This window comes from Otolemur garnettii, unplaced genomic scaffold (assembly GCF_000181295.1).
Source record: "Otolemur garnettii isolate 467f Iridium unplaced genomic scaffold, OtoGar3 scaffold00030, whole genome shotgun sequence".
In the NCBI taxonomy this organism is placed as follows: domain Eukaryota; kingdom Metazoa; phylum Chordata; class Mammalia; order Primates; family Galagidae; genus Otolemur; species Otolemur garnettii.
The window spans coordinates 3,734,751-3,744,587 of NW_003852425.1; positions in this window are offsets into that span (position 1 = coordinate 3,734,751).

Below are 9,837 nucleotides of genomic sequence, written 5' to 3' on the forward strand. Positions count from 1 at the left end.
TGGGCTGAAGTGATCCTCCAGCCTTAGGCTCACAAATAGCTGGGGCTACAGCATGAGCCACTTCCCTCTACCCCATCCTTACTTTATTTGACCTTTCCTGTCCTGGAGAGGACTTCTAAGACAATGTTGCATAGAATTTGGAATAGTGACCATTCTTGAGTGTTTCTAAATGAAAAGGAAATGTTTCTACTTTTTCACCATCCAAATGGTGTTAGCTAGACATCCTTCAACCATTTATCAGGAGAACTTCTATAATATTCTGTTTCTTGTCAAGACTTTTAAAAAAATAATGCCTAGAGATTAAATTTTGTCAAATAACTTTTCCTGCATCTGCTGAGATGGCAGGCCCACTAAATACACAAAATCTATCAAGACAGGGTCTCATCCTCCAGACTGTTATTCTCAATTGGGACCTTAGATAAGATTTTAATAAACCAATCTATTAGCTAGGCTGCTCATGGGACTTGGAGGACATATAAAATTGACTAGCCTCTAGGTAAGGGTTGGCGGATAAAAAAAATAAGATATACAATTTAAATTTTAATTCTGAATAAGCAATGAACAGGCTTTTCAATATATGTTCCGAATACTGCAGGGGAAATAGTCATCCTAAAACAGGCATTATTTACTTAAAATTCAATTTAACTGAGCCTCTTGTATTTTTATTAGCTAAATCTGACAACCCAATCTCTGATAGCTATCTGGTCTACTCAAGGAAGGGTGCCAGATCAAGGACTTAGCATCTCTCACTGCTGTTGGCCAGTGGGACATTCAGCAATGGCTACATCAATCTAGGTGAGAAACAAATTGTTGATCTATGAATAGCCTCCATCCATTACATTATAGACCTTCTATGTACTACCGTGATACAGGAGTAGCTGAAGAGAGAAGCAGAATGACATTCATTGAGTCATCCCACACACTTGTCTCCATGAGCATCCAAATAATCTTTATATTGAAACAATCAGCCTACCCTCATGCTGCTTTTTCAGAATTTTCAGTCTTCCATGCTTGTCCAAGACTGTAACCCACTAGACAAATTTTTGCCACTGTCCAGGATGTATGTATGTTTATATCCCGAGCCACTTCTCTCCCCAGATGAAGTGGATAGTCAAGTGCATTGTTCAAATCTTCTAATAGGAGGATTTTCCTTTGTTCTATCCTATAGGGCTAGACCAGACTGGGGCTATAATACAGGACAGGTTTATTACTGCCTGGTTGATACTGATGTAAACTGCATAGACCTATCTGTGAACCAGTTTTTCCCCTCCATAAGTTGGTCATAGAAAAATCCTTATGAAGCCATACTGTGAACTTATAAAGAGGGGTTGATACAAAGGGAGTAAGGAACAAAAGGGTCTGGATGATCTACATAGGAAAATTACTAGTGTCTCTTGATTATATCCAGGCCTGATCCCAAATATGTCATTTTTACTGTAAAGTATATTGCTATTGCCCTACCTGATCTCATGACTCAGTGTATCTGATAACACTATGTATATAGTTCATGATAGGCAACTCTCATTGAATAGACAATGGGTGAATCTTATCAGGCCCTCAGTGTTTACTAGGGTCAAGCATGCCAGGAAGTGTGTTTTAAACAAATAATACTTGTTTGCTGCAGAAAGCATAGCCTTACTACAGAATCCCATCCGTCTGCCCTATAATTTCTGTATGGGAATTTTCCAGAAATGCTCCATGGCATCCTTATCTATAATGGATACATTCAGTGCCATCAGATCTGGGGATACAGACTGAGCAGCTGGGCAACATAACGCATCTGCTTCACAGACCTCCTGATCTGTCTTGAGTGTTACTCAAGAATGTGTCAAAGCTATAATCTCAAGCATGTTATACCATCATTTTACCATCCAAAGAAGTCCCAGAGGTAGGTGATATAACAAATTGTCCTGCACATTACAGGAGATATCCCAGTGTGCCACACCACCATATCTCCATGTATGCAGTGGTTTGCTATTGCTGCATATCACATTTTCACAAACTTAGTAATTACATCAACATATTTTTATTATCATATAGTCTTCAAGGTTTAGCTGGGTTCTCTGCTGCAGAGTTTCACCATGCTGCAAACAAGGTGTGACTGGGGCTGAAGTCTAATCAAAGGCTTGGGCAAATTCACTCCCAAGCTCCCTCAGGTAGTTTATTAACAGAATTCCCCATGCAGCCATATGTCTGAGTCCCATTTTCCCATTGGTTGTTGGCTAGGGGCCATCTTCATGTCTGATAGAAGCCCATAGTTCTCTGTCAAATATGAGGAGTTTGCAACATGGTCATTTGCTCCTACACGTCCACCCTGAGAATACATTTCTTCAGGAAGAGCCCAGTCCCTTTTTATAGGCTTTCCACCGATTAACTCTGGTTTAACCAGGACAAACAACCTTTTGATTAACTCAAAAGCAACAAATTTGGAGTCTTAATTACATTTGCAAAAGCCTTTCACCTTTCCCATAAAACCTAACCTAATCATGAGTGTGAAATCCCACCCTAGCCATAGGTGCCACATTCACAGGTGTCCATCAGGGACTGGGAATCTTGGGGTCCAATTTAAAATTCTGCCTCCTACTAAGTATTCCCCCAGCCTGAAGATGATGCCATTCATCCATTTTGAAAATGCTCAGCCATTGTCTTTTGAACTTAAGCCCTTCACCCATATTTTCTACTTTCTTCTTTTAGGGTTCTATTGGAGAAGGTTGGAAACTCTCAGTCATCTCTCCCTCCATGTCTCTTAACATCTATTTCATATGTTTGGTCTCTTTGTGCTTCTGTGCTTCATTCTGGGTCACTTATTTAAATTTCTACCCCAAACTCCTGATAATATTCTGTTTGGCAATAAAGTGACAATAGAATAAAGAGGACATTGTCAATGTGACAAAAGGCTAAAGAAAAGGAGAAGCCTCGATTACAAAAATAAGTGGTGGAAAGGTAAAAATTTAAGATGCATGTGTTAGAAAAATTTAATTTTAAAATACATATATTTTCAATAAAACATTAAATGAATTATGAATGTTAGATTTAAAAATAGGGAATATGAATGTGTACTCACAACTTAAAATAAATGTCTTTTCCAGCACTGTCACTAATAAAGTTTACGTTCCTGTCAGCCTCTCAGGAGGAATGGATCTGATGAGCATCCCCAGATTTTTATTTCTGAAACTATTCTCTATTAGAAAGAAATAAAGTTCTTTGCAGAGTATGAGGACCCTGTTCTTAGCTCTGGGAACAAGCAATATAGACCCAGAACATGTCTTTACTACCAGACAAGGTGACAATGTCAAGTGTCTGGGGTGGTTATGAAAGGGAGGCTATTCAGAGCACCCACATTTGACTGTGGTGTGACAAAGTGACAAAGAGATAGTCACTGCCTTGAAGTAAACCAGGTAGAGTGAATAAAAAGTACAGTCCGTTTTCTTTTTTTGAAACAATGTCAAAAATAATGCCAAAAAGATAAACGTTTACAGAAAGGGAAGTGTAACACAAAAGAACAATAACTAAAATAGAATATGTTTCATAATTTTATTATTTTTAATTACTAGAGAGTATTACCTCCAAAGGTATTCAATTTTTTATAACTTATTTTATAATGGAGATAAACACTTGTTTTTCCATATGTGTAAGAGGGAAAAAGTCGATATAGAAAATAGCAAATTTGCTAAAGGAGGACCTAGTCCCGTGCAATATCCTGACAGAAAGAGAGACCTAAACAGAAAGATGATAGATTAGTCAAAATATCCCAGCTGAGACACTGCACAGACTCAACATTTCTCCTCCTGGGAGATAAAATTCTACAAGATTTTAATAAAACATTGTTATAAGATATATTATAAAACAAAGCCAAACAGCTCGTGACCAAGAATTGGCCAAAAGATGGGGTACATTGTTAGAAAACACAATTGTAAAAATTCCAGAGATGGAGGAAGTGACCACATACCTTAAGAGAAAACCCATGTCACAAATCCTGGTTTGGAGTAATGTTGCCAAAAAATTTTAATGGCACAGCACCTGCAACCTCTCTAGTGTGAGATGATTTTTACCCCTCTGGGAGGATAGGAAAGATTACTGTAATCCTAGGAAAGCATAAAATGAGGTATAAAACATTAACAAAATAAATCAAATATAAAGTACCAAAACTTTTTAAATTGGTAAAGTGGTATCAATACCGCAATGTTTTGTAATCAGTAGTCAAGAGGATGTATATGTGTTGTTTATAAAACCTCTGAAGTACTGAATAGAAAGAGACATATTTGACTTGTAAATTTTTTAAGTGTTTGGAAAATTACCTTGAAACTGTTACGGCAGAGTGCAAACAAGTGGCAAGGACACGGCTAAGGGTAGAACCTGGGAACAGAAATACAGCTAGGAAACAAATTGCAGATAGGAACTGTTGCCTGATGGGAACATACACAATACCAATTTCCTAATGACCTTTAATTAACCTGAGCTCATTACCATCTAATTAGCATAGCATGGGTGGAGCTTTCCTGAAGGATTCTGGGGAAGACTGCATGCCTAGAAAGGACAACTGTTACGTAATCTGTTACATAGCCCCAAACTATCAATCCCTCCAGGAGAAAGGTGGGACAAAGTAATGAGCGTGTAAAAGGTGGTGAATGCTCAGACCTCTGGGTCTTTTTCCATTTGTAGAGACTGATCCCTTCCTCTCTCTTTCTGGAACATATTTTCACCTTATGTAGCTTCCTTTTTTACTTTCATTCTTTCTTTTATGTGATGAAATGCATGAGATTGCCTTGTGTTTGTGGTCACTCCGTCATCAGCCTGACTTGGTACCAGTACTCATTCTGAGCACTGAGAGGCAGGGAACCAGGGGACATCCAGACAGACCCAGCAAAGCCAATGTTTGCATGTCTAAGAATGTCTTTTCAAATGTCTACATTTTGATCATTAGCAGAATTTAAATATTTGGAGGTTTCTTAAGATTTAGAGCATTAAATAAGAGCAAGTAATAGTGAATATCCTACTCAGCAAGGGAAAACTACTGGAACATGAGAGATATGAGCAAGAATCATTTTTATCCACTCATTTTAAAAATTTTACTATCTTTTTTTGTTCCTGGGAATTCTTTTCAGATCTCTTACAAATATGAACCCCATCTGCCACACTACCTAGTTCTTTTATTATGGTATCTATTCCTACTTTTACCTCTTTATTCACATGTAAATGCTTTATTGCAGTGGTTCTCAGCCTTCCTAATGCCATAATGTATTTTCATTGTTAAAAAGGGGTCGTGACCCACTGGTTGAGAACTGCTGTTCTACAGTGTATGATTACTTATCTCAAGTATTTGGAATGGTTTTTGTTTCTCTTTCCTGGTGTGAATTTCCTCACATGGTTCATGAGTGTAGTGACCAAAGCCCTTGGCCCACTGAAGGTTCATTGAAAAAACAACTCAAAATAAGGCAGATTAATGAGAGAAAGAGATTACAAATTTATTTACCATGCACAGGAGGAGAAGTTCAGAGTGATGGACCTATAGCTTGATGGAACCCAGAAGCTTTTATATCCTTTTTAGTTTACAAAAAGAATGGGGACTTGGCTCCTGGTAAGACAGGTTGGATTGGACAAGCATTCTTCTGAGAGACAATAAATGATTATCAAGAAGACTCATTAAATGGAGGAACAGAATTTAACAGGTAAATAGTATTTTGGAGCTTAACTGATTCTCGGAGACAGTCCTTATCTCGTAGAGGAGTCAGCCCAGCTGTGGTTACATTCTTCTCCTCCTTTTCCATAATGGATGATGAGTTAACAGGTGGGGCAACAAGGACATTTGTTCTCCCTGGGAGGTCAGTCCTGTCTTTATGTAGTTAGGGGAAAAATCCCTTCCAGAGTCTGCTGATCTCTAAGGGTATCTAATTCAAAATACTCATTGTACCATATCTTGGGGTAAAACTCCCTGCATTCCTTCATAAGTGAGTGCAGATGCCCCCTCACCTTTATGTTGCCTACACTCCCCCCACCTAGGGATCCCCAAATTCCCCAAGTGGCAAAAGTTATGCAGTGGGTTTGCTTTTGCTTCTGCTATATCCCACGTTTCATAAATGTAGGACCAGATTTGACACAAATGTTTCGGTTTTAGCCTTTCTTACTATATATTTAATGGACAGTAATTTGAATTCTGTGTCTATGTGGAATAAAAATGTGGAGTTCTGATTTCTCATAGGAGATTTTTTTCCTCTACTTTTTTTCTTCTTCCTGACAGGTTCTTGTTCCTTTTCTTCTCTAGTTTGAGAAATGTTTCTTGCCCTAGAGGGGCAGCTCTTCTGGGATCTCATCTCTAGCTGAGGTCTCAGTCAAGGTCCCTGCTTCCCTCAGATCCAGGGCCACATCTGCTGCCCCTGTAAGGGTGACAAATCTCTTGTATTCCCTGAAGAATAAGACATTTTGCATGTGGGCTCCAGCTTCAGCTCATGCCAAAGAGCTTCATTCTGTCCCTTCTGATGCCCTGCTCTGTGGATTTCAGACTTGCCGGCTCTAAAACCTCACAAGGCAACTCCTTATACATGTAGGTGTGTGTGCGTATTTATGTATGTCTCCTATTGCTTCTGTTTCTCCTGCTTGATCCCTAATATATGTGACATTGTGGACTGGGTTTTACTTTCTATATCCGCAACTATATGCACATGTTAAAACTTGTATTTGCTTACATTCTTATTCACGATAGGCTGACAGAAATTTTAATATCCTAAAGAAAGTTGGAGAAGCAGGACCAGATTAATGTCTTTATGTACCAAAAAAAAGCTCTGTGCTTTCTGGGAACCTGGGCAATGTAAACAGCACCCAGGCACTGGGCTGCAAGAAGGGCAGGACTCCATCTCCTCAATTACTGCCCCATTTCCTACTGTGTCTCAGTTCCCTAGGAAACACTGGCAGAGGACCAAATCGGTCTCTCAATTACATACAACCTTCTCTTCAGTCCTTTCACCACCAATTTAGGGAGGTAACAGGGAAACATAAAAATACAAAAAGAACTGAAAACGTGTAATAAGGGCGAGGAGTATAAAGACTAAAGGAGATGGCGACTAAATCTTTATGGCCTAGAAAAGGGAGACTCAGCAGGAAACACAATCACAGTCCATAAATGTCTTCAGGTAACCATATGCATGACACAAAGGACTTGCTTACTGTGGGAGAAAGTGCTGGGACAAGGGACAGTTGCATGGAGTTTGGAACTGGATTGTGACAACAGCAACAAAAAGGTTTTGAGTTTATGAAATTAGAGAATGTGAGTTACATGCTCCATAAGACACTCATAGGCATGGTGAGATGAGCCATCGGCGGATTTGACATGTAACATCTAACAGAAGGGATTCAAATGCATTCTGATTGAAGGCACACATTATTACAATAAAACAAATTGAAAACTCTAGAGAGGACTACATTTTCAACCAATTATTTAAAATAGATTGTAGGTTTTCTCATATAATGTGGGAAAGTCTGGCTTGTCAGTTACTAGCTAGTCTACCCCAGAGAACTAGGACACTTTGTCTGTCCCCCTACGATCCTTCAAGCAGCAGCAGCCAGAGGCTTATCAGAAAGGAGGATCCCAGCCCCCACCCACAGCTACTCTGGAGAATCTGCATTCTAACAAGATGCCCTGGCGATTTACAGTCACACAAAGGTTTGGAAACCACTACAGGAAAACACCAATCCCTTACTTAGCCTTTGCAACTTAAAAGTTATATAAGGAACTCAGCAGCAGAGAAACAATCCAATTTTTAAAAATGGGCAAATGATCTGAATAGACATTTCTCGGAAGAAGCCATGCAAGTGGAACAGGCATATGAAAAACTGCTCGTCACCACCAATCCCCAGGGACATGCAAATCAAAACCACAATGAAATGTCATCTTATCCCAGTGAGAACGACTAACATCAAAAAGACAAAAGATAAGTGTTGGCAAGGATGTGAAAATGTAAGTTAACATAACCATGATGGAAAACAGGATAGAGTTTCCTCAAAAGACTAAAAAGAGACCTTTCAGAAGATCCAACAAGCCCACTGCTGGGTATTTATCCAAAAGAAATCTGCAGGTTGTAGAAATATCTGTACTCTCATGCTTGTGTTTATTTCCAATAGCCAAGATATGGAATCACCCTAATTATCTACCAAAGGATGAATAGATAAAGAAAATACAGTATATTTATACAGTGGAATATTGCTCAGCCATAAAAAAGAATGAAATTCTGATATTTTCAGCAGCATGGATGGAACTGGAGAACATTATGGTAAGTGAAATAATCCAGGCAAAGAAAGACAAATAGCGGCTGTTTTAACTTATATGTGGATTCTACAAAATGCTGTTCCCATGGAATTAGAGATAGAATGGTGGTTATCAGAGGCTAGGAAGGGTAGTGAGGAGAGTGAGGGAAAAGAAGATGTTTCATGGATACAAAAATATAGTTAAATTGAAGGATAAGTTGTAGCGTTCAATAGAATAAGCAGGTGACTATAGTTTGTAATCATTTATTGTATATTTCAAAATAACTAGAAGAGCAGATTTGGGTTGTTCCCAACATAAGAAATGATAATCGTCTGAGGGGATGGATCTCCCAATTACCATGACTTAATTATTTTACATTGTATGCACATTTCAAAATATCACATGTATTCCTCCAAATATGTAGAATCATTGTGTGTCAATAAAAAAGGAAATTTCTTATTATCTACTCATTTCTTTGTCAAAATGATATATTAACTTGTTAACTAGAAAATGGTCTCCTAATCAATGATGATGTATATATCAATAGTCATATTAATATAATTTAAATATCATTATTCTGTGTATTATTAGTAAAGTTAGGGCCATTGCTTGAATTTGCTTTTTATCAATAATTTAATTTTTAATTCAAAAAGTAATTAAGATTATGAACGAATTTTTAAATTTATACTCTGCCAGTCTACACATATGGTAACAGTTAAGAAAAGCAGTAATTTGTCTAGGAGAAATATTACCCTATAAATTAGAGAATGTCACTGAATAGTTTCCCTTAGCACGGCCTAGCGTGAGTTAGCAAAATAAAACTGGACCACACAAGTGGCACTGCAGGAAAGGATTGGAGGATTTGATAAGTCTTAACTTATTGCTTATCAGCTCTTTGATAAACACGTTTGATCAATTCACATTTGTAAGCCTCAGTTTACTTATTTATAATAGAAAGATAATAATATTTTCCTTTCAAGAGGAGAAGCTAATCATATGATCCACAAGGGAGGGTTTTGTGAACGGTTAAGACCATGAGAGGATAAGGATTTACGTGGCATCTGAGTGGAAGACTGGCTATCCCTGATCATCTAGAATCTATTAAGCTCTGATTCTGTTGGTTTTAGTGTAGAACCCTTTGGTTCTCTACATTTTCAGAGATTAAGAAGTCTTCTGGTTAAATTATATTTTAGAAAGATGGTGAAGCTTTAGCTCTTAGGAAGCGTGACTTCTTGTTAGAAGTCCAAGACAGAAGAAGTAGAATGTGAATTTTCGGCACTACTGTCTGGCTTTCCCTTAGCAAGGAAAGAGGAGCCTCTGCCTTTCAGATAAAACTTGAGGTGGTTCGTGAGTATATGTTCTTTGGTGACAGAGAGCAGGGGCCACTAATGTTATAAATATATCTGAATTTTTAAACGAAAGCTGCAACCTGGCATTTCATATGGATCATTTATTTGTGCCACAACAGTGTCTTAAAATATTATTACCAATGTTTAATGAGTGCAATTCACATAAAAATCTAAATTTCTCATGTCCTAAAATATATATATTGTATATATGTATATATATATTGTATGTATACATATATAGTATATATA